General features: G+C 45.1%; 1 long non-coding RNA gene across 1 annotated transcript; it reads left to right on the plus strand.

Annotated features, from left to right (window-relative positions):
• The first annotated feature begins 8490 nt into the window (after window positions 1–8490).
• Window positions 8491–10724, plus strand: LOC129061399 (uncharacterized). The gene is made up of 3 exons (XR_008528191.1): window positions 8491–8578; window positions 10103–10391; window positions 10510–10724. It is a non-coding gene; the product is annotated as an uncharacterized LOC129061399 (long non-coding RNA).
• Window positions 10725–22390: the final 11666 nt, after the last annotated feature.

Raw genomic sequence — 22390 nt, forward strand, 5'->3', positions numbered from 1 at the left:
CGCTCCCGCGGCCAAAGGTTGCCAGGCCCCACCCCCGGCTGGCCCAAACCCCGCCCCAAACGCCCCGGCCCCGCCCCCGAGCTCCCCGGCCCGGCCTCTCGCTGCCGCTGCCGCCACGCCCCCGACCTCACATTGTTCCGATAGGGCGAGCTCCCACGGAGGCCCCGCCTCCTCCGGCGACTTGTCTGACGTAATTTCCGCCAGCTTCTGGTTGGGCCGCCACCGCCAGGCGACCCGCTGGATTCCGGGGCGTGGATGTTTGTTTGGATGGACCTTGAGGTGACCAGGGCACGCTTCGCCCAGAAATGGCGAAGTTATAGAAAAAGGACCCAGGAGTGGGGGCCGGGTGCGTGCAGTGATGGAGAACTTGCTTCTTGGTGGACTCAGTGTCAATACCCTGTTTGTGATACTGCACTAGAGCGGTCCAGGCTTTACGTTTGGGGAAAACAGGGTAAAGAGTATCTCTGATTTCTCTGTTATTTTTACAACTGCCTGTGATACCACAATTATCTCAAAATAAAAAACCTCCTTTTTAAAAATGCGATATGCAGTAGATGAACACGTTTTCCAATAGGCATTCTTACAAACTTTTATTAAAAGTAACTCTGGTCTCTGTTAAGGTTACAGATGCTCCTTGGAATCAATGCCAGTGATTAAAACATTAAGAAAATGACTCCAGTGCCCTGGCCGGCGTGGCTCCGTTGGTTGGACCGTCGTCCAGTAACAAAGGTTGCCGGTTGGGTGCCCGGCCAGGGCTGGATTCCCGGTGGGGCGCACGCCCGCGGCAGGAGGCCGCCCATCCGTGTTCGTGGCTGGTTTTTTTTCCTCTCTCTCTCCTCCTGTCTCTCTAGAGTTGGAATAAAATAAACCTTTTTTCAAAATTGACTTCAATAATCAAAACAGTGCAAATTAGGTTGACAAAATTTACAACTCAAATGTTCAGTCTTTTAAAGAATAAGATGAAATAGTATTCTCCTGAATTGCTTGGGATAGTGAAACTCTGAAAAATCCTTTGGAAATATTTACCAAGAGAAAGAAACAAACTAAATGCTCAACAATTGAAGAATAGTTAAATTCCCCAGTATAGTCTTACAATTTTATGTAGCCATCAGAAATGGTTTTGAAAAAACTTTAATAACATGACAAAATGCTGCTGAATAATGTTGCATGAAAAAAATCAAGATAGAAACTTATATGTAATGTGTTCCAAATCATGTTTAAAACAAAGCATATACATCTTATATACACATATACGTTCTTTCTTACACTGGTATATTCCTAGGGGAAAATAAAAATGATATGGTAAATATAAAATATTAGCAATAATTATCTCAAGATTGTTTATTTGAGGAGGTTTTTTTCTTATACCTCAATTTTTCTACAGTAGTCATTTAATGCTTCTGTAATTAAAAAAAAACTTTTTTTTTAAACCTAGGCTATCAGCAGAACGAAATGATACCAAATTCAGTGAAATTTGGTAACAAATGCAGACATTTAGAAAGTGATGAGAACTTGAAGGTGGGTAGATTATAATAAATTGATTTCAGATACTTAATTTTTTTCTAGAAATGTGTTAATTACCAAGCTGATATAAGATGCTATTAGAATTAACCATGCAATTTTTTAAACCAAATTTGAATCTTAATCTTATCTATGTTGTAATGTAGCTTTAAATTTTTTAATGTAGTGTATGTATTTACTTTTTTAAATTCTCACCTAAGGATGTGTTTGTTGATGGGGGGGGGGGGGAGAGAGAGAGAGAGAGAGAGAGAGAGAGAAAGGGAAACATGAATGTGACGGGAACATCAGTCCGTTGTTTGAACTGGCAGCCTAGTTATGTGCCCTGTCCAGAGACTGAACTCACAACCAGCCTTTTGGTGCAGAGGGACAATGCTCCAACTAACTGAGCCACCTGGCCAGGGCTAAATTTTTAAAAAATTGGTGAGCGAAGCTCTGCTCTTAGGCAGAATTATCAGGAAGAAACTTCATAACTGGAAGGGATGTTTTCACTCAGCCTTATAGATGAGAAAGAGAGCTCCGGGAGGAATTGCAGATGTGCACCCCTTAACAACAGGAGGGTGTTATGAGAAATGTGACATTAGGCGATTTAGGCGATTTTGTCATTGTGCGAACATCATGGAATGTAATGATACAAACCCAGGTGGAAAAGCACACTGCACACCTAGGCCCTATGGTTTAGCCTACTGTTCCTGGGCTGCAAACCTGTGCAGTATGTTACTGTACTGAATACTGTAGGCAGTTGTAACACAATGGGAAGTATCTGTGTACCTAAATAGAGAGAAAGTGAAGCAAAAATATGGTAGAGAAGATAAAAATGGTGCACCTGTACAGGGTGCTTACCGTGAATAGAGCTTGCAAGACTGGACGCTGGCCTGAGTGAGTCAGGGAGTGAGCGGTGAGTGAGTATGAAGGCCAGAACATGACTGTCCACTGCTGTTCACTTTATAAAGACTGTACACTTAGGCCACAGTAAACTTACAAAACAACACAAAATTAAATCAAGCACAAGAGAAAATGCTGCACCAAGAAATGCAGTAGACACGAGATTCATGAGGCTGCTGCCAGCTTAACACGACATACTGGTTTACAGCAAACTTTTTAGAAATACAAATAGTACATTCTAAAGTAACCATGAAAATATACAGTGTGGAGCAAAAACAGGTTTGCAGTTGTGGGTGTGTGAAACAGTTTATTCTTATATTCTTATTTATTATTGTGTTATTTTCCATATAAACAACTGTAAACCCACGCCTGCCCCACCCTGCAGCGTAATGTCCACAGAAGAAATTACAGACCTATGGAGAAGTTTTATCCGAGTTTAAGGCAAACTGATGAGATGTGTTGGGGAGAAGAGCTCAAATGCCCCCCAGAATAACAATCGTGCGTTTTCATTCATGCGTTTGAAGTTAAGGAGGGAAGTAGGAGGGTTACGTGGAGGTGGGAGGAAGCAAGGCCAGAACGGATTACAGGACAGTTAAAAAGATCAAGAGCCCCCTGAGGGTCCCCACCCCATTCGCAGGCATCATTTCCTGTGTTTCAAAGGTGTGTGACCTCCATGCACAGGAACAATGGCCGGGGCTGGCTTAGAACCTGTCACTAAAGTTAAAGGCCAGGGGCTTGACTGCCCACAGTGACCTGCCCAGTTAGGGATGTATTATCAGACCACCCTGGGAGGTTACTTTGTACAGCACCCCGTTTTTTTTTGTACACATAGTAAATACATGAAGGAGTAGCTAGTCTTTTATCACCATCATCAAGCATTCTATACTGGATAGGATTGTGTGTACTGTGCTTTTTTTTTAAATTTTAATTTTTTTAATTTTTAAGTCATGTTTACTCTATTGCAGTTGTCTCAATTTTTCCCCCTTTGCCCCCCTCCACTGATCCCACCCCCTCCCCCCGCTCCCACAGTCAATTCCCACTCTGTTGTCCATGTCCAGGGGTCACTCATACATGTTCTTTGTCTAATCCCTTCCCCTTCTTTCCACCATTGTCCTCCTTCCCCATCCCCTCTGGTCACTTTCCGTCTGCTCCATGTTTCTGTGCTTGTGGTTTATTTTGTTCGTTAGTTTATTTTGTTGACTAGAGTCCACTTAGAGGAGAGATCATATTGTATTTGTCTTTCATCAACTGGCTTATTTCACTTAGCTTAATGCTCTCCAGATCCACCCATGTTGTTACAAAATATAGGTGCTCCATCTCATCGCTCTGCTCTGCTCTTCTCTTCCCCTTCCCCTTCCCCTTCCCTCTCTCTTTTCTTTTTTCTTCCTTCCTTCCTTCCTTCCTTCCTTCCTTCCTTCCTTCCTTTCTTTCTTAAATGCAGATTGATTTTATTTGTTTATTTTTAAATGTCAAAGTTAATTTTAAAATATTAAAAAATTTAAAAACATTATAAAGTCTCAGCAATTAAACCAACATGACACCAGCACAGAAATAATCAAGTACAGCAATGAAATATAATGAGTATTCTAGAGACAAATGTATATATCTGTCTAACAATGTGATATATAATTAAGTTGATATTTCAAATCAATGCATAAAATAAGGCTTATTCAACAAATAAGATGCATGGATCATGATTACCAGAAATAAAACAAATATAGAGCCCTATTTCACACATTATACAAGAAATATTCAGGTGAATTAAAAATCAATATGTAGAATATAAGGAGTTTTAGAAGAAAATAGAACTAATATTTTTCTATACCTGAAGTAAAATATTCAACCCCAGAAGCTATAAAGTAAATATTGACAATATGACTATATTAAACATTTAAGACTATACAGTAATATACATATAAAAAAGTTAAAGGACAAGAAATTGAATAGGAAAGTATTTGCAAATATCTAAAAAAGGGTTAATTGTTTTGTTCTTTAGGGAAAAAAATTCTACAAACATTTAATCAAAAAATTGATAAAGAATACCAAACAGTCATTTAAAGCTTTTTAAAAATAATAGAAATAGGCATGAAATATACAAAAACAGGTTGAGTTTCAACAAATAATAAAGGAACAATTAACACATCACAATCACATTAATATCTATTAAAAAATATTGGTAATATCAAGTGTTGGCAACTGTGAAAGGAACTGGGTATTCATAGACTCTTTTTATTTATCTTAAAGCAGTCCCTTTAGCATATTTTGGAGTGCTGGTTTGGTGGAAGTGTATTCTTTTAGCCTTCTTTTGTCTGGGAAATTCCTTATTTCGTCTTCCATTTTAATTGAGAGCCTTGCTGGGTAGAGCAGTCTTGGTTGCAGGCCTTTGCTTTTCATGACTTGGAATATTTCTTGCCATTCCCTTCTGGCTGGCAGTGTTTCTGTTGAGAAGTCAGCTGCTAGCTGTACCACAGCTCCCTTGTATGTTACTACATCTTTCTCCCTTCCTGCCTTTAGGATTCTCTGTTTATCTTTGACATTTGCCATTTTAATGATGATGTGTCTTGGGGTGGACTTCATTGGGTTCTTCTTGAGTGGGACCCTCTGTGCTTCCTGGACTTGTGTGACTTTTTCTCTCAGATGAGGGAAGTTTTCCATCATTACTTTTTCAAACAGGTTCTCTATCCTTTGCTCCTCTTCTTCTCCTTCTGGTATCCCTGTTATGAAACATAATTATACGGATATTATTATGTTTCAGGTTGTCCTGCATTTCCCTAAATGCCTCTTCATTCTTTTTGAGTCTTTTTTTTATTTTCTTGCTTTTTCTGGGAGACTTTTTCTACCTTGTCCTCCAGCTTGTTGATTCGATCCTTGGCTTCATCTAGCCTGCTTTTGATTCCTTCTGCTGTGTTTTTCAATTCAGAAATTGTATTCTTCATTTCTTCTTGTCTCTTATTGATAGTTTCTGTGTCCTTTTTCATGCTGATATAGTTTGCAGTATGTTCCTCGTTGTTTCCCTGTAGTTTTTTGTAGTTCTCTCTGAGCTCACTGAGCTCATTGAGCTTCCTTAGAACCGTTGTTTTGAATGCCATATCTGATAGTTTACTTGCCTCTATTTCATGTAGTTCTCTTTCTGGTGATTCCTCCTTTCCCTTCGATTGGGCGTTATTTCTTTGTCTTCCTATTATTTGTGAGACTCTTCTTTTTTGCTTCTGTTTCTTAAGTTGATCTGTCTTGATTTCCTGACTTTGTGGTGTGAACTTCAGTGGTAGGAGACCAATGTATATACTTCCTGGATCTGCCTCTGATGACGTCAGATGTCGTCCCTGTCTGACCTTAGGCAGTCTGTTGGAGACTTCCAGGAATCTACGGGCTGTGGCTGCCTCCTTCAGCTGTTAATCTAGTCACTCTGCACTCAGTAGGCTGGCTAAGACAGCTCAGGGCAGGGCAGAGTCCCTCCTGGGGGCAGGGTTATTGGGTCTCCTCACACTGCTTCCTTATGGGGGAGGAGTCAGCACTGGGATCCTGCTGGCTACTCTCTCAGTTCTCTCCCCAAAGCTTCCATCCCCAGTCTCTCCTCAAGTGTCTCCAGACCAATCTGCACCCCCTTTAGCCAGGGATCTACTACCTGTGGTTGCCACTATGCACTCAGCAGGCGGCTTAGACAGCACAGGGCAGGGTGGGATCCCACATGGGGGCGGGGCTATTTGGGCCTCTGATGCTGCTGCTACTCAGGGGGAGTGGTCTCTGCCTGAGCAAGATGGCTGCTGCCGTGTGGGGGAGCAGTCTACACTGGGATCCCGCGGGCCACTCTCAGTTCTCTCCCCACAGCCTCCTTCCCCAGTCTCTCCTCAGGCATCTCCAGCCCATTCGGCCCCCGCCTTTGCCGGAGACCAGGGTAAGTGGCTGCAAATAAAAATTTATGCGTTGGCCCTTTAAACGGCTCCCTACATCTCCAGCCGCCTGTCTCTGGCAGGGAGCAACCCTGCCGCTTTTTGCAGCTGGCTGTTTTCTGTGCTCTTTTCGAGCTCTGGTGCTGTGGGCTGGAGATCCCCACTTATGGTTTAGACCCTGCTCTTCTCAGGGGGATCCAACTGGCCGTTTCAATATCTTTCTGGTGCTGCCGCCCGTGGGTTCCCCTCCTGCCTTCTTGAGTCTCCACCGCACTCCGTCCCAGTTAGATTGCGCTAAAGCCGATTCTTTTGTGTCCAAGGTTACAAAGCTCCTCTCTTGCTATTGTTCAGATATTTGTTCCAGGTGATTTCCCCACAATTTAGTTGTAATTCCAGGATGGTCCTGGGAGGAGGTCAGTGTGACTTCCACTCACAGCTCCGCCATCTTGATTCCTGTGTACTTTTATACGACGGGCAGTGCAGCAGGTTTGCTTACGCCAGCTTCACCTCCAACGTGACCCATGCGCTGCCGCCGCCCGGCCGCCACCGTGTTGGCTGTGGGCAGAGGGAGTTGTTCAGCTGTCATGACCTAATGGGGTCACTGTCATATATCCGGTCTGTGCTCTTTCGTTACACAGCATGACACCATTGCACACAGTCATAAAAAATAGTGAAAGCTGTCATTTTTAATCTGATAAAATTTGGAGCAGTCTTTCTGATGGAATTTGGGGTAACACTCTAACGTTGTAAAAATTAACTCAGAGAGTGATTTTAATCTCCTCTGCCAAATGTGGGAGAATTTATCCTTTCTAGGAATTACATTTCATATGTTCACTTATAACAGTTTATTGACAAGTTTAGTGGGTACTTCTTATATTTTGTAATGATTTTTTTCAGCTGGTTTGTCAAAAGGTAGGTTTTGTTTTTTCTTTAGACATGGTCAGTGGTGTAAGAGAAATGTCATTCATTTAAAAAATACAACTTTATAGATTTTGCAGTATTTAGAATTTTTTCAATATTTAAAGTCACTTGAAATACGCTGTAATATTTTCTGTGGTAATATTTTAGCACATAATTTCTGGCATGATATAAAGTGGCAGCTAGAATGGCATAAATAGTATGCTTTCTGTGTGAGACATATCGTTTGAGGTACAAGTGAGGATAATATGAGAAAGTCCTGAAATTTATTGGAAAATGGCCCTAGACGTGGACAAAGTTCAGACCTAGAGACTGTAGCATTGAGAGGCAGGGCAAGCAGCAGGTGAGGTCTGCAAGAGAACGCGTGCAAACAAGGGAGGCTGCGTGGTGTGAAGGGGAAAGTACCAGCCATTGTGCTGGGCACACACTGTGCACGTCACACGCGATCCCCGTGCTGAGAACAGACCGTGGACTGAGGAACATTGGGGTTATTCAAAGAAAAATAAGCCAGAGAGATGGAAGAACTGGGAGAATCTTTTTATCAAGGGCTGTGCTAGTCCCTCAACTTTCTTCTTCACTGGGATCCTTTTTTCCAGGCCTGGAATCTACACAATTGTGCAGTAGCTGCCAGTAGAATAACTCAAAGCTCATTCTGCAAGAAAACCACCTTCTGTGCAATGGGTACGGTTAATGCGGAGGTTATAGGATGGAAATGTAATAGTCAGGGCTTATAACTTAGTAGGCCAAGTTCCTCATCACTGCTTCTTACAGTCTTCTGCTTTCAGAGGTGGAATCCTTTACTTTTAAGTACGGTTTTACAGACACTTCTGTTTTAGAATAAAAATTAAGTATAAAGCAATTTCTAGAGTACAGAGCTTAATCTCTACGGGGTGTCAACCCTCAGGGAGCTGTTGAAACACCTTTTATTATGGACAATTTCAAACATAACGCAGGATTAGAAAAAGGAGAAATACGAATCTCCATCGGCCCATCACTATTGAACAATGACCATCCTTCTGCCGGCCTGGCTTCGTCCACCCCCCCCCCCCGCCCCCCGCCGCACACGGTGCGCTCCCACCCGACGGGGAGCGAGAGCCGCCCGCCTGCGGCTGAGCCCGTCGCGGAGGGAGGGGCCAGGCGGACAGGGAAACTGCAGGGCGGCGGGTCCTTCCGAGGACAAGTGGCACCGGAACGCTCTTCGGCCTTCGGCAGAGCCAGGAGGAGGAGGTGGCTGCCATAAAGGCAGGAAAGGATAAAAAAGGCAGCTGAAGTTTGAACGAACTGTAACGGCGGAAGGAATCCTGGGGGGCTGCCGAGTCGCGTTCGCGCGTCACTCTTCTCCCTCGTCCTCTCCCCGAGGCTCCCAAGTAGGACGGGGCGCGGCGGGGGCGGGTAGATCCGACAGCGTGCGCCTCGGCGGCCCACGGACGTGAAAATCCCGCACCTGCCGCACCCCCCTCACACGCAAAGCAAAAGCCACCCGCCGCTCGGGCCAGGGCGGACCAGGGCGCGCTCCTCTCACAGGGCCCAGGCCTGGCCGCTGCCTCCGTGGGGGCGATGCGCAAAGGCCCGGGCTGGTGCAGGGGGACGGGGGCGGGGGGGGGGGCGCCCCCGCCGCCAGGCTCAGGCCCAGGGGCTCAGGGATGGGGAGGAGCAGAAGCCACCGACACGGTGGCACAGAGAAGGACAGAGCCCTCTGCCCTGAGGGCCCGCGGGCGCCGTGCGCTGCTGGCGCAGGGGCCGGGCCTGCACCCTGGCCTGCGGGCCCCGTCCTTCCGCGCCGGAGCTACCGGACCGTTTTGGCTCTTTACATCTCTCTCTTTCTTTCTCTCTCTCTCTTTCTTTCTTTCTTTCTTTCTTTCTTTCTTTCTTTCTTTCTTTCTTTCTTTCTTTCTTTCTTTCTTTCTTTCTTTCTTTCTTTCTTTCTTTCTTTCTTTCTTTCTTTCTTTCTTTCTTTCTTTCTTTCTTTCTTTCCTTCCTTCCTTCCTTCCTTTCTTCCTTCCTTCCTTCCTTCCTTCCTTCCTTCCTTCCTTCCTTCCTTCCTTCCTTCCTTCCTTCCTTCCTTCCTTCCTTCCTTCTTTCTTCCTTTCTTTCTCTTTCTTTCTCTTTCTTTCTTTCTCTCTCCCTCCCTCCCTCCCTCCCTCCCTCCCTCCCTCCCTTCCATCATCTTATCTAATATATTATTTATCTAACTATCTTATCTAAGTTACCTTATCTACCTCCCTACCTGCTTACCTACTTTAAAGTGAGGCTGGGCTGAGTCTCAGGATGACCTGCAAGAGGACAGTTGGAAACATGCAAGAAGCTGCCGCCTTCAGGCAAAACATAGATTTAATGGGACTTTTTTCCACTCGAATGGGATTGAATTCATTATCAGTACCCATTGGTCTTCTTTTAAAATTGTCTGGCGCCCTCTTTCTGCCACGGCTTTACTCGTTTTTTGCGCTTTTTCTCCACCGAGTTTCCTGAATTCCCTATTCTTTCGAGCAACATCATCCTCTGTGTCTCCTTTATTTTAACTGCCTTCTATCGCAGCAAAAAATGCAGGTGACGTTTCTAAAGGACAACTATTGGATTTAGGAATGTTATTTTAGATTATTGAGTATGTAAAAATTCCTAGGTTTTGTCACATGTAAAACATGACGTTATATTTCAGTCTTCACAGATTGGGAATATGCTTATTTAACTGATGTTTTTCTTCCATGAATTTTTTAAAAATTTTAGATTCCTCTTTAGTAGTATCAGTGTATAATGAATGCACACATAAAGTCATGGCCTTTTTTTATTATTTTTTTCAGTCTCTGGGTTTTTCTGAGATTGAATTGCCATCATTAATTCCTCCTCAAAGATTATTTGTACTGGTGGCTATTTTCCTTTTGGTCCACAACTAGATCATAGTCAACCGTTTACTGAAGTTCAGCCGTAATGTGAAGGCACCAGGGAGCCCTGCAACAGCCATGTGACCAGGAGCCTTGAGGCCTCGGTAGTAACCCCAGGTCTGGACGAAGCAGCCAGGGGCATGTGGGCGACTTCTGTCAGTCATCTGAGCAAGACTTCTGACCCTGAACCCTACACAGAGAAGGCGGACTCCCAAAGCAAAGCAAAACATCTCAGCACAAAAAGCACATGTCACCTGACGTCACGAACTGCATTCCGTGCAAATGTCTGTGTAACAGACAGGTGAGAAGTTGCTACTTTGATCCTTTTTTTGAGAAAATACTGAAAACAAATAATAAAAACTTCTAAAAATCTGTATTTAAACGTGTTTTACTTTGCTGAGTTTGAAATTCTGCATAAGTTGCTTTGCAGGTAAACCAGGAAACGGAGGCGCGGCTGAGGGACGGGCAGGCGGCCGACTTCTGTCCTTGGAGCCGCGACACGGACCCCAGGCTGTCCCGATGGGGCGAAGCCCGACTGAGCAGGTTTGCAAAGCACTCGGAGTTATCACAGAAGGAGGAAGTGATGCTTAAGAAGTAAGAGTTGTGGATCTGATGTTAATGTGACTGGAGTGAAACAGGCATCCTTGCCGACCTGAGGGAAACACAAGGCTGCTCCCCCTGCCCAGGGCCCTGGAGGCTGCAGAAGGTTGGTGCTGGGCCGGGATGGGGGGACCGCGCCCCTCCCCAGCTCTCTGTTGTAGCAGAAATGAGGGGCAGCAAGGCAGGGAACTTTCTGAAGCGTGTTTTCAGGGATTCCCGAATTTAAACTTCTATTAGGGATCTCAGGTGTGCCAACAGTTGAACGACTGTGAAAATTCGGTTCAAGGTACTAGCCAGTCATCAAAAGTCCTCAGTTCAAATAGTTTTCAGCAGAGCGATCGACCTGCCCTGACCTGATGCTCATCTCCCCGTGGCCGGCCAGGGCCTGGCCACGCTGCGCTGCAGCCCTCGGGCCACGGAGGGCTGTCCCCTCTGCCACCCAGGCGTCACCAGGCCCCCCTCCGCGCTCAGGCCGACCACTCGTGCAGTTTTTACAGCAGTCAGTGAAGGTAATTTGGAAATTTCCATCCAGAAGGCAAACACCTCATGGAAAACTTTGAGAAGCATTTTATTTACTAATAGAAACTCAGTTTGTTAACATTCTTAGTTTGAACTTTGCAGCACATTTCTATTTAAATAAATTACCCTTTTTTTCTTTTAGGGGCAACACTGGTTAATATTCCATAGGCTTCAGGTATGCACTTCTGCAGTACGTGGCCTGTACGCTGTGCTGTGTGCGCGCCACCCCAAGCCTCCTGCCGACACCTGCGTCTCCCCTTCACCCTTGCCTGCCGCTCCCACACTTCCTCTCTGAGAGTCTCCATACTGTTGTCTGTACTTTCTTAATTAAGTAGATTACCCTTTAAAAAAAACAACGGCTTTTCGCCCTGGCTGGTGTGGCTCAGTGGATTGAGTGCCAGCCTGCAAACCAAAGGGTCACGAGTTTGATTCCCAGTGCAGGGCCCAGGCCTGGGTTGCAGGCCGGGTCCCCAGCAGGGGGCGCACGAAATGCATTCATGTTTCTCTCCGTCTCCTTTCCCCTCTCTTAAAAAAAAGTTATGATTAAAAAAGCAGCTTTTCTGCAAGGCAGGGATCAGGTGGAAGGATGCACAAGTTAGCATAGAGTAAAAACAACCTTTTATTATTCATAGATGTACTGTATTGTAGGAAATAAATTAAGCAAAAATGGTTAAATGAAAATATGCCCACCACTCAGAGATCATCACTGTTAGCAACTTACTGTGTCTCCTGGAACATGTATTAAAAAATAAGTAAATATAATAAATATTCCAAGCGAATATAATTTTAACATATAAATATAACCGAATTCATTTATATTTAAAATTTAATCAAAGTCAAGATGCTTTTTAAATCTTCTCAGCTAATGGCTTACCTGTAAACTGACATTTACAAAGGGGGAAACTAAGGCACAGCCTGGTTCCCAGAGGGCGGGAGTGAAGAACAGATGGCAAGTGCGATTTCTTTTCCTGTCGCGTCCCCTGTGCAGTGCACAGATAGTCTTCATGGTCGTAGTCGGATAGTTGGAGCAGGCGGCCTTCAGAGAAAACAGGAGGGAGTGCGCTGGAGATACTCGAGCAGGAATGTTTTCAAACCTCACAAACCCCCTCTGTTCATGAAAAGAAAACACATGCTGCTGTCAGGAGCAGCTACCGGTCCTTGCAAAGCCTCGCACTCCAGACTCCAGGCACTGCTGTGTCCCCAGAGCGGCCCTTGGAGACAGGGGGACCCGTGGGGCCGTGGCCGGGCGGGTGTGCAGGGAGCGCACCGGGCGCAGGATCCGCCCAGCGTGTTGACTGCAACCTGGGGGGCTTCCCTGGGAAGACTCCGTTGCGTTTCCAGCCCCTGAACCTCGATGGGTGTGCCGCTCTGCCTGGGAGACCCCGGGGGGCAGTCAGGCACCCCAGGACCTCCGAGCCGGCGCCGCATAACACGCGCCCTGCAGGCGCCTCCAGAACCGCAGGGGGCTCGGCAAACCCACGCCTCTCCTGGGCGGGAGCTGACTGCTTGGTGTGGAGACGTTCGGATTCTTGCCTTTCTCCCCGCCCTGGAAAGTTAAACATTAATCAAATGCTCACACAGAAAGTTACAGATCCATAATTTTTCGAAGAGTGAGTTAATGTGAATTTTATGACTGCTATAAGACGATGTATAAAAATAAGAGGTCGAAGCAGGAGAAGCCATTAGAAACTTGCTGTCTGACACCACAAATCGCTCCATTTACAGTAAGGGAGACAGTGCATAGCTACTGACGTGACTGAGGATTCAGTCAGGATTTGTTAAGTTACTTTATACTTTTAACTTTAGAATAATTTCAGATTTATGGGAACGTTGCAAAGCTCACACGTAGGTTTTCTGTCTACGCAGCATCCAGTTTCTCCGACAGTTAATGTCTCGTGCGTGTATTTTTGCTTACAGAGTACACAGCATAGTACATTTGTCACCAATAACGGACAAATGCTGATAGATTTTTTTTATTAAAGTCCATGCGTTATTCAGAAGCCCTTTGCTTCCCCTCAGGGCCCGTCTCCTGTCCCAGAGCCTTTCTGTGCCATCGGCCCGCGTCCTCGGCCTCCACTTGGCCAAGCAGCTGCTCAGTCCTGAGGACGCAGTCAGACAGTTTGTAGAAAGATGCTCAGTTTGGTATCTTCAGGTGTTTTCCCCACGATGAGCGGAGGCGGGTTTCTGGAAAGGAAGGCGCCCGGTTCCAAGTGCCGCCCTGGCCCATGCCCTGCTGCCCCGGGGAGCCGGCGGTGGCGTGAGCGGCTGCTGGGACGGGGCTGCGGGTGGGCTGGCCGGCCTCTTCCCCGGGAAGCTGATCGGCCGCTCCCCCCCCCCCCCCCCCCCCGCGCACCTGAGGGATCTGTCTAATCTCCCCATTAATTTATTCATGGATCCTTTGCTTATGCTGTTAGGATGAACTCATGGATATTTATTTTATATTTTGAGGTACGAGCCACTATTTTACGAAACGTGCCGCTCAAAGCGTCCCGGCCACGGCCACGGGGAGCTCTCCCACGGGCCTTCACGCCGCGTGTGCGGCACGTGTGCGAGGCTTTGGCCCTTCCTGGCTCCGGGGCTCTGGGCAGCCCACGCTGATCTGCGTCCGCCCCGCGCAGCCCTGGGGTCGGCTGCGCGCCGGGCCCAGCTCCTCCAGCAGAGGGCGCGCGGGAACAGAGCTCGGCGCGCTGTCAGAGGAGTATTTCCCACTGCTCCTCCGGGGCCAAGAGCTAAAGCTTAAAATAAACTAGTAACAGATTAAAGAGGAAGAAAGGTGTACGAGCATTCATTGCATTTTGCTATTACGTGCACAACAGCATTGCAGAAAAAAGTGATCAGCCCCTCCCATCCGCGAGAGGGGAGTACTTCTCGCTAAAGGGGGCGCCTTTAGCCAGAGACGCGCGGGCCTGAGAAGCGCCGGCGGGGGAAGCCGGTTTCCGGCGGAGCGAGCCTCCAGCCCCGCTCCTGCAGCCGGCCAGCACCCCCTGGCCGGCGAGGCTCCCGCGAGGGGCTTCGCGACACGGAGCACCTTTGGCGTCTGTCCGCAGAAGGCGGAGTTTAGAGAAGGTCTCTCCTGCATTCGTTATTTTGTGCCTCGGCTCAAACTACAAATGACATAATCAGTGTGTCAAATGGCATATTTTGAGGTGACATGTCCCGAACTGCCTCGATACCGACCTCTCGTAGACACACAGGCCTGTACTTCTGTCTGTGTTTATTCGTCTGTAGCGCTATTAAGGCAGGTGTGGTGTCCTTTGCCCTGTACTGAACTTTAAAAACTTGGCAGCAGATGGTGCCTCTCAGTAGGTTTCACTGCAGCCTCGCGAAGCTCCCAGGCGCCAAACCTGCTCGGAAAAACCGCTGTCCCGCCTCCAGGCCTCCTCTGAGCCCAGACTGTGCGGACGGGCGCGGCTCCTGGGAGCGAAGCCCGGGGGCCTGCAGCAGCGGCGAGGCTGCGGGCAAACGGGGCGGACAGCCACGGGGTGCGGGCGCAGGCGCTCCCGGTGCCCCGAGGGGCCCCCTGGGGAGCCGGCACCTGCGAGCATCGGCGCGGCTGCTGGTCCACCAGTGGCGAAGCAGGCCCCCGGTGCTCGGAAATGGCGTCAGCGAAGCAGCTGCTGTCTAAAACAAGTATTAATGTTCAGGTCTTCTTAGTGTCTAAATCTTCCTGCATTGCAAAGGTAACGCCTGCTTTGCTAGTCCGAGGCTTGCACAGGCCCGGCTGGCGGGGAAAGCCCGTCGTGCTCCTGGGCTGGCGTTGCCTGCGCAGACGGAGGCCTGGCGCTGCGGGGAAATGGCTCCTGCGCCGGAGGACTGGGCAGTGCCCGGGGGGCCGCGTGCAGCCAGCAGCCGCGGTATCTAAGCATCTAATGAAAATATCGAAGCAAAACTGACCATGAAAGAAAACGTGGGAGAACCAGTTTGGAAATGCACCAGCGGACGGAAGTAAAGACGCCAGAGCTCATTAGAGCGCATTCATACCTGTAAACACCCGACCTGAGAAAGTTTCACTTTTCAGACAGAGAAACTCGAGAGGAGAGGAAGTAGGGAGGGGAAACCTGAAGGAACCATGTAACTGGAGACTTGATAAAATAAACATTGCTCAAAATCATAACAGGTTTTAGCATGTTTTCACAGACTAAAAAGATAAGACTTTATGAAGATATGAATAATATTCTTTTCAGCACTACATATTAATAGCCTTTTCTGGCTTATATGACCTACCTGCACACAGAATGTTTCCATGTGTCTTGGCATGTACTGGATATTTTATGTGAAAGTTCTAGTGTGCAATTATATTTATCTCCGGGAGACATTTTTAATGAGTATTGAAAACAACATTACATAACATAAACCAACAGAATAGTCTGAAATTTCCCTTTGGAATCAAAGCAAGATACAGTTTGTGATTCTATAAATATAGCATAATATCTTGTCCTAACAATGGAGTAAAACTTAGAAAAGCGTTTTCAAAATTGACTTTGCTTTGTGAATTTTCAAAGCAGAGCGGAATGGGGGCGGTGAGGGGAGCCCACGCCGGAGTTCACGGACGCCGAGGAGCGGCAGCAGGTGCGCGAGGGCGCGGCCAGAGCTGCTTGGAGGCCGTGGAAGGTTCTCTTCCGCTCCTGAGGGTCTTCGTTCCTTATTTTTATGGTCATTTTGATTCGTGAAGTACTAATACCTCAAATTTGGAAGAGACCTCACAAATATTTAATGATGAGGAATTGGGAATCAGCATTGTAACAGAATTCCCTTGTGTTTCTCTATTGTTTGGCAACAAGAAAATAATTAGATGTCTCCCGGCTGTCAATGTTCGAGCTTTCTGTGGATGTATGAAGGTTTATATTTAACAATGATGTGTAGCATTTATTGAACGTTTGCTATGTGTAAGGCACTAACTAGGATATGTGGTAACATACTCAGTCATAACAATTACCCTGTTTTTACAGGTCAGACTCTTGGGGTTTAAGCAGATGCGGGTATGACTCATACGAATTATACCGTTATTAACTGAAGTCTTACATCCACGTCAGACATAGCCACCTCAGACCAGTCTGAAAATTGGTTGGCACATTGTCCTGATGCTTTCCTGTAACCAGAGGGAGAAGTCAGGCCTCAACACTGCTACAGTTTTGGTGATTGGCTTGGGGCCATCGCTCTGCTAGATCTTGCTCGCTCCTAAGATTCCAGGGATAAAAATAGCAGCTAAAATTACTCTTAAGGGCCCCCAAAATCCTCTGAGCCAAGACTGGAGAAAGTTCTTTTCAAGTGCCTACTGAATTGCCAAATATGGCCACGGAGACCTTTTGTGCTAAAAATATATAGAAAAGTCACGATTATGGCCAAATCTCCAAGTCATAAATCAATCTCAATAGTGTGTTGGGTGTGGGGGGGAGGGGATAAGGTTTCTGTACGAGTGAGTTCTGCTCAGCCATTGCAATCCCTGTTTGAAGCTTCCTCCAGAAGTCTGAAAATTCAAAATGCTTTGGAACCTGGGGAAGGCAGCAGGAAGCGTGGACTCACCTACGCGTAGGCTGGAGGGCGCCCCGCTCCCCAGACACACCTGGACGATGGCTGGTCCTGATGTCTTGTGAGGCCCTGCTGAGGGCTTATTAGTTCATAAAGGGTCTTGCAAACATATTAAGGAGTAATAAGGGCATCAAGAAGCCACTGAAAAAATTCAAGCCAAGAATTACGATCAGAGTTATGTTTTAGAAATATTTTTCTAACTATAAAGTGGAAAAAGTAAGGCAGGGAAACCAGTTAGGATTCTGAGATCCAGTGGCTAAGGCAGTGATCCTGGGAATGGGGAGAGCAGGGAGACTAGAGACATATTTAGGGAGTAAAATAGACTCTGTGGTTGGTACATATGAGCAGTATGGGAGAGGACGGTGTCATTTGCTGAGACTGGAAACGAAGGAAGAAGAGAAGGTTTGGGAGAAAGATGCTCAGTTTTGTTTTTGGGTGTACAGAGCTGAAGGTGCAAATGCTGGACAAGCAAGTGAACGTGTGGACTTATGCTCTGTACTGCTCTCGGAACTGGAGATGCAGCCTGGGGCGTGGTTGGCGTGAGAGGTAACTGAAGCCTTGGGAGGGGGCACCCTCTCCAAGGTGGTGCAGGGAGTGATGAGAGAGCAGGCTGTTGGAAGGAACCCCAAGGAACACCCAAAATTCAGGGTTGCACCAAAACATAAGACTTACCAGATACCCCAAGTCCAATGATGACCTTGGAGCCGGAATTTGTACATTAGTTTATGTTCTCCTTGGCCGAGTCCATTACTAGAAGTACCAGCAGGTATGAAAGTCTGATATCCTTCCACCCTTTCAGATCGTAAAGGCATGAATTGGCAATGAAAACATTTTAAGTAGCCTGAACCCAGTAAACATTTGTAAGATAAAATGTACTGTGCAAGCCAGACAGACAGCCCAGGCGTTGACTGTGCTCAGCACCCTCCCGGCAGCGGGGGCCCCGCCCGGCCCCCTCCCCTGGGGCCCCAGGAGGCTTCTCTGGTGAAAGCGCGTGATTCCGTGGAGAGATGATGTCAGAAGACAACCTGGTCGGGAACTCCGCAGGGCAACGACCCCAGGCAGTTTTGGGTCGGTCGATGGGGATTGGCCTCCGTAGCTTCCTTCTTTTCTGCAGGAGCCCTGGGGGCCGTGGCCTGTAGAGGGGCTGATCGGTGGGGCGCTGACGCCGATTTAACAACTTGCTGGACAGAGGAAGAGCCCTGATTTGGTGTGTTTGCCAGTTTTTATAGCATAGGTACTCCCGCCATAGACAATTCAGAACTTGACGTTCCTGAAGGTGAAGCCTGAGGACACGTGCACACAGGTCGCGGTGTCCCCAGCAGCCACGGGCCCCGACCCAGGTGACCGGCGGCCACACTGGGGGTGCCCTGTGCACAGCAACTGGAGACGCAAGAGGACGGAGTTCTACAAAGTGCAGAGTTTTTAGTTTAAGGAAAATTGATTATTCATCTACTGTCAGTTTATTTCTAGGTCTTTGTATTGAGGGCCGGTAGTATGAGTGATGTATACATTAATGATCTCATGACATAACATCATAGCTTTTATATCTTTATTCATAAGCAATAAGCTTCTAAATGTGGCTTGTATCTGAGACTGAGATAATTGAGAATCATTTTCAATCTTACAGTTTATATTATAAACTAAAGAAATTGCCAGTTACTTTTTATTTCAGGATATCAATATAATTCAAATTTAATATATTTTATAAAAGAAAATATTTTATTTTTACCAAATAAGCAGTCTTTTCTCACCAAAGCAAAAAGAATTGATGGCACATGGCTTTAACCAATAATATATAAAGGAAGAATCACAGCAAACATCTCGTTCCTTTACGTGACTTAATGCACACATGTGAGCGGAGCTCAAGTGCGCGAGTGTGAACAATGCACTAAATAGTTACTGTTGACCGTTACTTTCAAAATATTTCTACTAGGCACTGGTTCAACCAGAGCTGATATTACACATGCTTTTTCCCTTTTAAACATTATAACGGAAAATTAAGATTTCCAGTGGCATTAGAAATGAGTATACATTTAAATATTTAATGCAGATATATAGTCTCATGATTTCTATTAAAAATCTTACCTAATATGCAAAAACAAGGACATTGTTTTAAATACCATAACTTACACTTATGCCGGGCTCATAAAGGTTACTATAAAAATAGTGCAAACCCAATAAAAACACAGTGATATAGCACAAAGTTTATTTTAAGTAAAACTTTGAGAGGGATGCATTTATACAAATGCATAATATTTTTACTGCTCTCACACTGGCATTTTTGTTCAGAAATAACTGATTTTAGAAATCTAAGCTGAACATTTTAAATCCACCATCTGCTTCAGAATGGAGGACACTGAGAACTTACAGAATAAATTTTTTAAAACAGGGTTGGGTAAAACTTTACAAAGTGAAGTAGTAAAAACTTCACCTGCTTTAGTTATGGCCCTGCCAAAGATAAAAATGCCCCATTGTCCACTTTTCCTGATTTAATTTTAATTTCTAGATAATTATCTTAACTACATTTATTTTGTTTATATAGAAAGTCTCTGAGACAAAAATGTAAAGATTTTAGGTTCTCTAACAAAATCCAAAATATCAGTAAGTGTATTTAAAGAAATGTTTATTTCCACATAAAACCCCAAAATACGGAAATAAGACACAGCAATAATAGGGCTGGCCGATCACCGACTTGGCGTTAGCCTTAGAGAAGTGTCGTTACAACTAGCTGTTAAGTCCTGGATTTAAGCATTCGGTTTTATACTGCAGTGCTGTCCTTCCCAGTGGAGACATCAAAGAAAAAGCTCACTTTTTTTCTGAAAGGAATAGTAAAGTATTTCAGCTATAATATGAATCAATTGTGTGTGTGTGTGTGTTGGGGGCGGGGGGAAGGTTATGCCAAGATAAAAAATAGAATCATTGCTACAAAAGAACTATAAACTGTAAATTTCTGGGAAAAACCCACAATGAAAGTGTTTCTTTAGGAAAAAAAGAAAAATAACATTGCCATGGGATTCAATAAACTATGGACCTGGCTTATGAGACTTTAAAAATTCACAAAAAGTAAATAGCACCAAAATTTTCTAAAATTTCAAATGATACACTGACATCATTCGAGTCCCATAAAAATGTTATATTTAACTGGAAAAGTTACCCTAGCAAAAATATAAATTTATTCCTTTCCATCCACAGAAGATGTGCTAGTTGTACTTCTTATCATCAAGGTTTTATGTAGTGTATAGTAATGACCATCCACACATTGGTTAGGGATCAGCAGGGACAATAGAAATCCAAATTATTTTCCAAATAATATGGGGTTATTTGGTGAGGGTGGGTGGGGAGCAATTCTCCAATTAAAATGTTTTGTTAGCTTCCTGTTTCATCCTTTTTCTTCTCTTAAGTGTTTGTTGGAACTCCTAACAAAACCTGTACTATTGCCTGATTTGAGCACCATACCCTGTTATTTTCCCTGCTCACTTTGTGGTGGTCGTAGCTAAGATTAGGAGTAGAAATAGGATGTTTAAGCGCGGGCACACATCACAGCAGTAAATCGAGAGTTCTGAATAAGCTACAAAATGTAAAAATGTTATAATCAAGAGTTGAGTTTAATTTTAAACAACATCCACTTATAAATTTAAATGCAAAATAGCACACAATTTAAAACAAGGCAAACCTTTTGGCTTTCATGTAGTGAAGTATGTATCTTCACCAATTACATACATGGCTACCAAACAGAAAACGCTAGCCCAGTTGGCCAAGTTTTACTGCTGCATATGAACAATGACAAGGCAAAGAACAGCAACCAGTCCAAGGGCTTGTAGGCCAAGGAACCACAGCAGAACCCAGAAGAAAATGACTATCACTGGTTCCACAGCATGTTCTCCAAAATACATCCTGGTGAAGCCCATGTTGAGGAGGCTCTTGTTCAGTTCACCAAAAAGTGTCCCCATCTTCTTGTAGTCATCTGCAACGGGGTCACTGGTGTGGTTTTGTGATGCTTCAACACCCTGGAAGGAAGGAAGGAAGGAAGGAAGGAAGGAAGGAAGGAAGGAAGGAAGGAAGGAGACAAAATGAAACATAAACATAAAATGAGAAATATGGAAAGGTCTTTAAGACTAGGGTCTATCTCAGTTCTTTATCTTTCAAAGACAATTCTTTATATTAAATTATCTTTGTTAAAATAATTGGCTTATTTTCTCTTGCCTCACTAGATCCTAATAATGTTACAAAAGAAAAACTGCACTATATTGATATGTGTGTAGGTGACAGAGTTGTAATTATAATTTATTAACCCTAATTTCTTTTAGGAGTCATGATTCAAATCAGTTATTATTTATTGATATCCACTTGCTCATAGTAGGTGCAAGATGGAATATTACTCATATCTATTTTAAAAACCTTTAGAAATAGGGTTTCATATAATAAAAACTATAAAACACTTTAAGCGTGCAGTCTATGCCAGGGTTAAGTTAATTAGCTTAAAAAGGCAGAAATCACCTTTCCCAGAGAGCCAAGGAATCGGAGGGGGTTTTGAGGGGCTATTCAAACAGCTGATGCAAACTTAGATTCCTTTGGAGCAACCAGCACAAACGTATCATCTATGGTCCTGTCGGTGGGAGACACACGGGCAGGACGGTGTTTCTTTCTGGAGGCTCCAAGAGAGAGCCCAGTACCCCTGCTTTTCCAGTGGCCAGAGGCACCCAGGCCCCTTGGCTCCTGGCCCCGTCCTCTCTGGCCTGACTTCTGCAACTTTCCCCTCTGACCTCTGCTTTTAAGGGCTGATGTGATTCGGTCTAACCCACCTGGATAATCCAGGACCATCTCCCTGCCTCAAGACCCTTACTGTTAGCCACACCTGCCGCATCCTTCCGGTTGTGCAAGGGGCCACGTGCACAGGCCCTAAGGATTATGCCAACATCTTTGTGAGCAGAGGACCATTGTTTTGCCTCCAACAATATTTTATATTAAAATTAATTCTTTATTTCCTGACATTGGCTTTAATAGGAAAGGAAAGGCTGTTAAAGACAGAACCACGTCTTACAAATTTCAACATTAGGACTGTAGCATATTGTGCTGTGCTATGCTGTTGTGGGCTCATAACAAATATTTTTCAAATACCATGTCCGTATTCTACAATAACAACATAGGCAAAAACTAAACAAAGCAAGCAAACAAAAAACCCACTTGGCACATAAAATAGTAAACCGGTACAGAAACGCTGGTGTTTTTCCCACCCTGATATTAATCACATAGTTTGCACGTGGGATCCCAGTGGAAGGACACCTCTCAAATCCAGTGTCCTTTGTGTTCACAGGACACCGTGGACCATGACGTGCTTCACCAAAACTGTGGTCGTCTTTGGCCCATGATACAAGACGTGCATAAAAATAAAGGAGTGTTATAAAAGATTCAAAATCCTTCCTTACAGGCATACAAAATTAATAACAAGAAATTAAAAGTGAACCCTTAAATAATCATAGGATTTTTAAGAGAGAAAGACCTGTAAAGGTAATTAAATCAAAGTCTTTTACTTTAAAAGCAAGGAATAAGAGGTTAAGTCACACAGCCTATTAAAAAGCACAAGTTTCGGAGGTAAACAGCGCAGAATCAGACTGGGCTCTGTCGATCTTGCGGAGAACGCTGGAACCGTGG

This window comes from Pteronotus mesoamericanus, unplaced genomic scaffold (genome assembly GCF_021234165.1).
Source record: "Pteronotus mesoamericanus isolate MK-2021 breed Mesoamerican mustached bat unplaced genomic scaffold, CSHL_Meso_final contig_163, whole genome shotgun sequence".
In the NCBI taxonomy this organism is placed as follows: domain Eukaryota; kingdom Metazoa; phylum Chordata; class Mammalia; order Chiroptera; family Mormoopidae; genus Pteronotus; species Pteronotus mesoamericanus.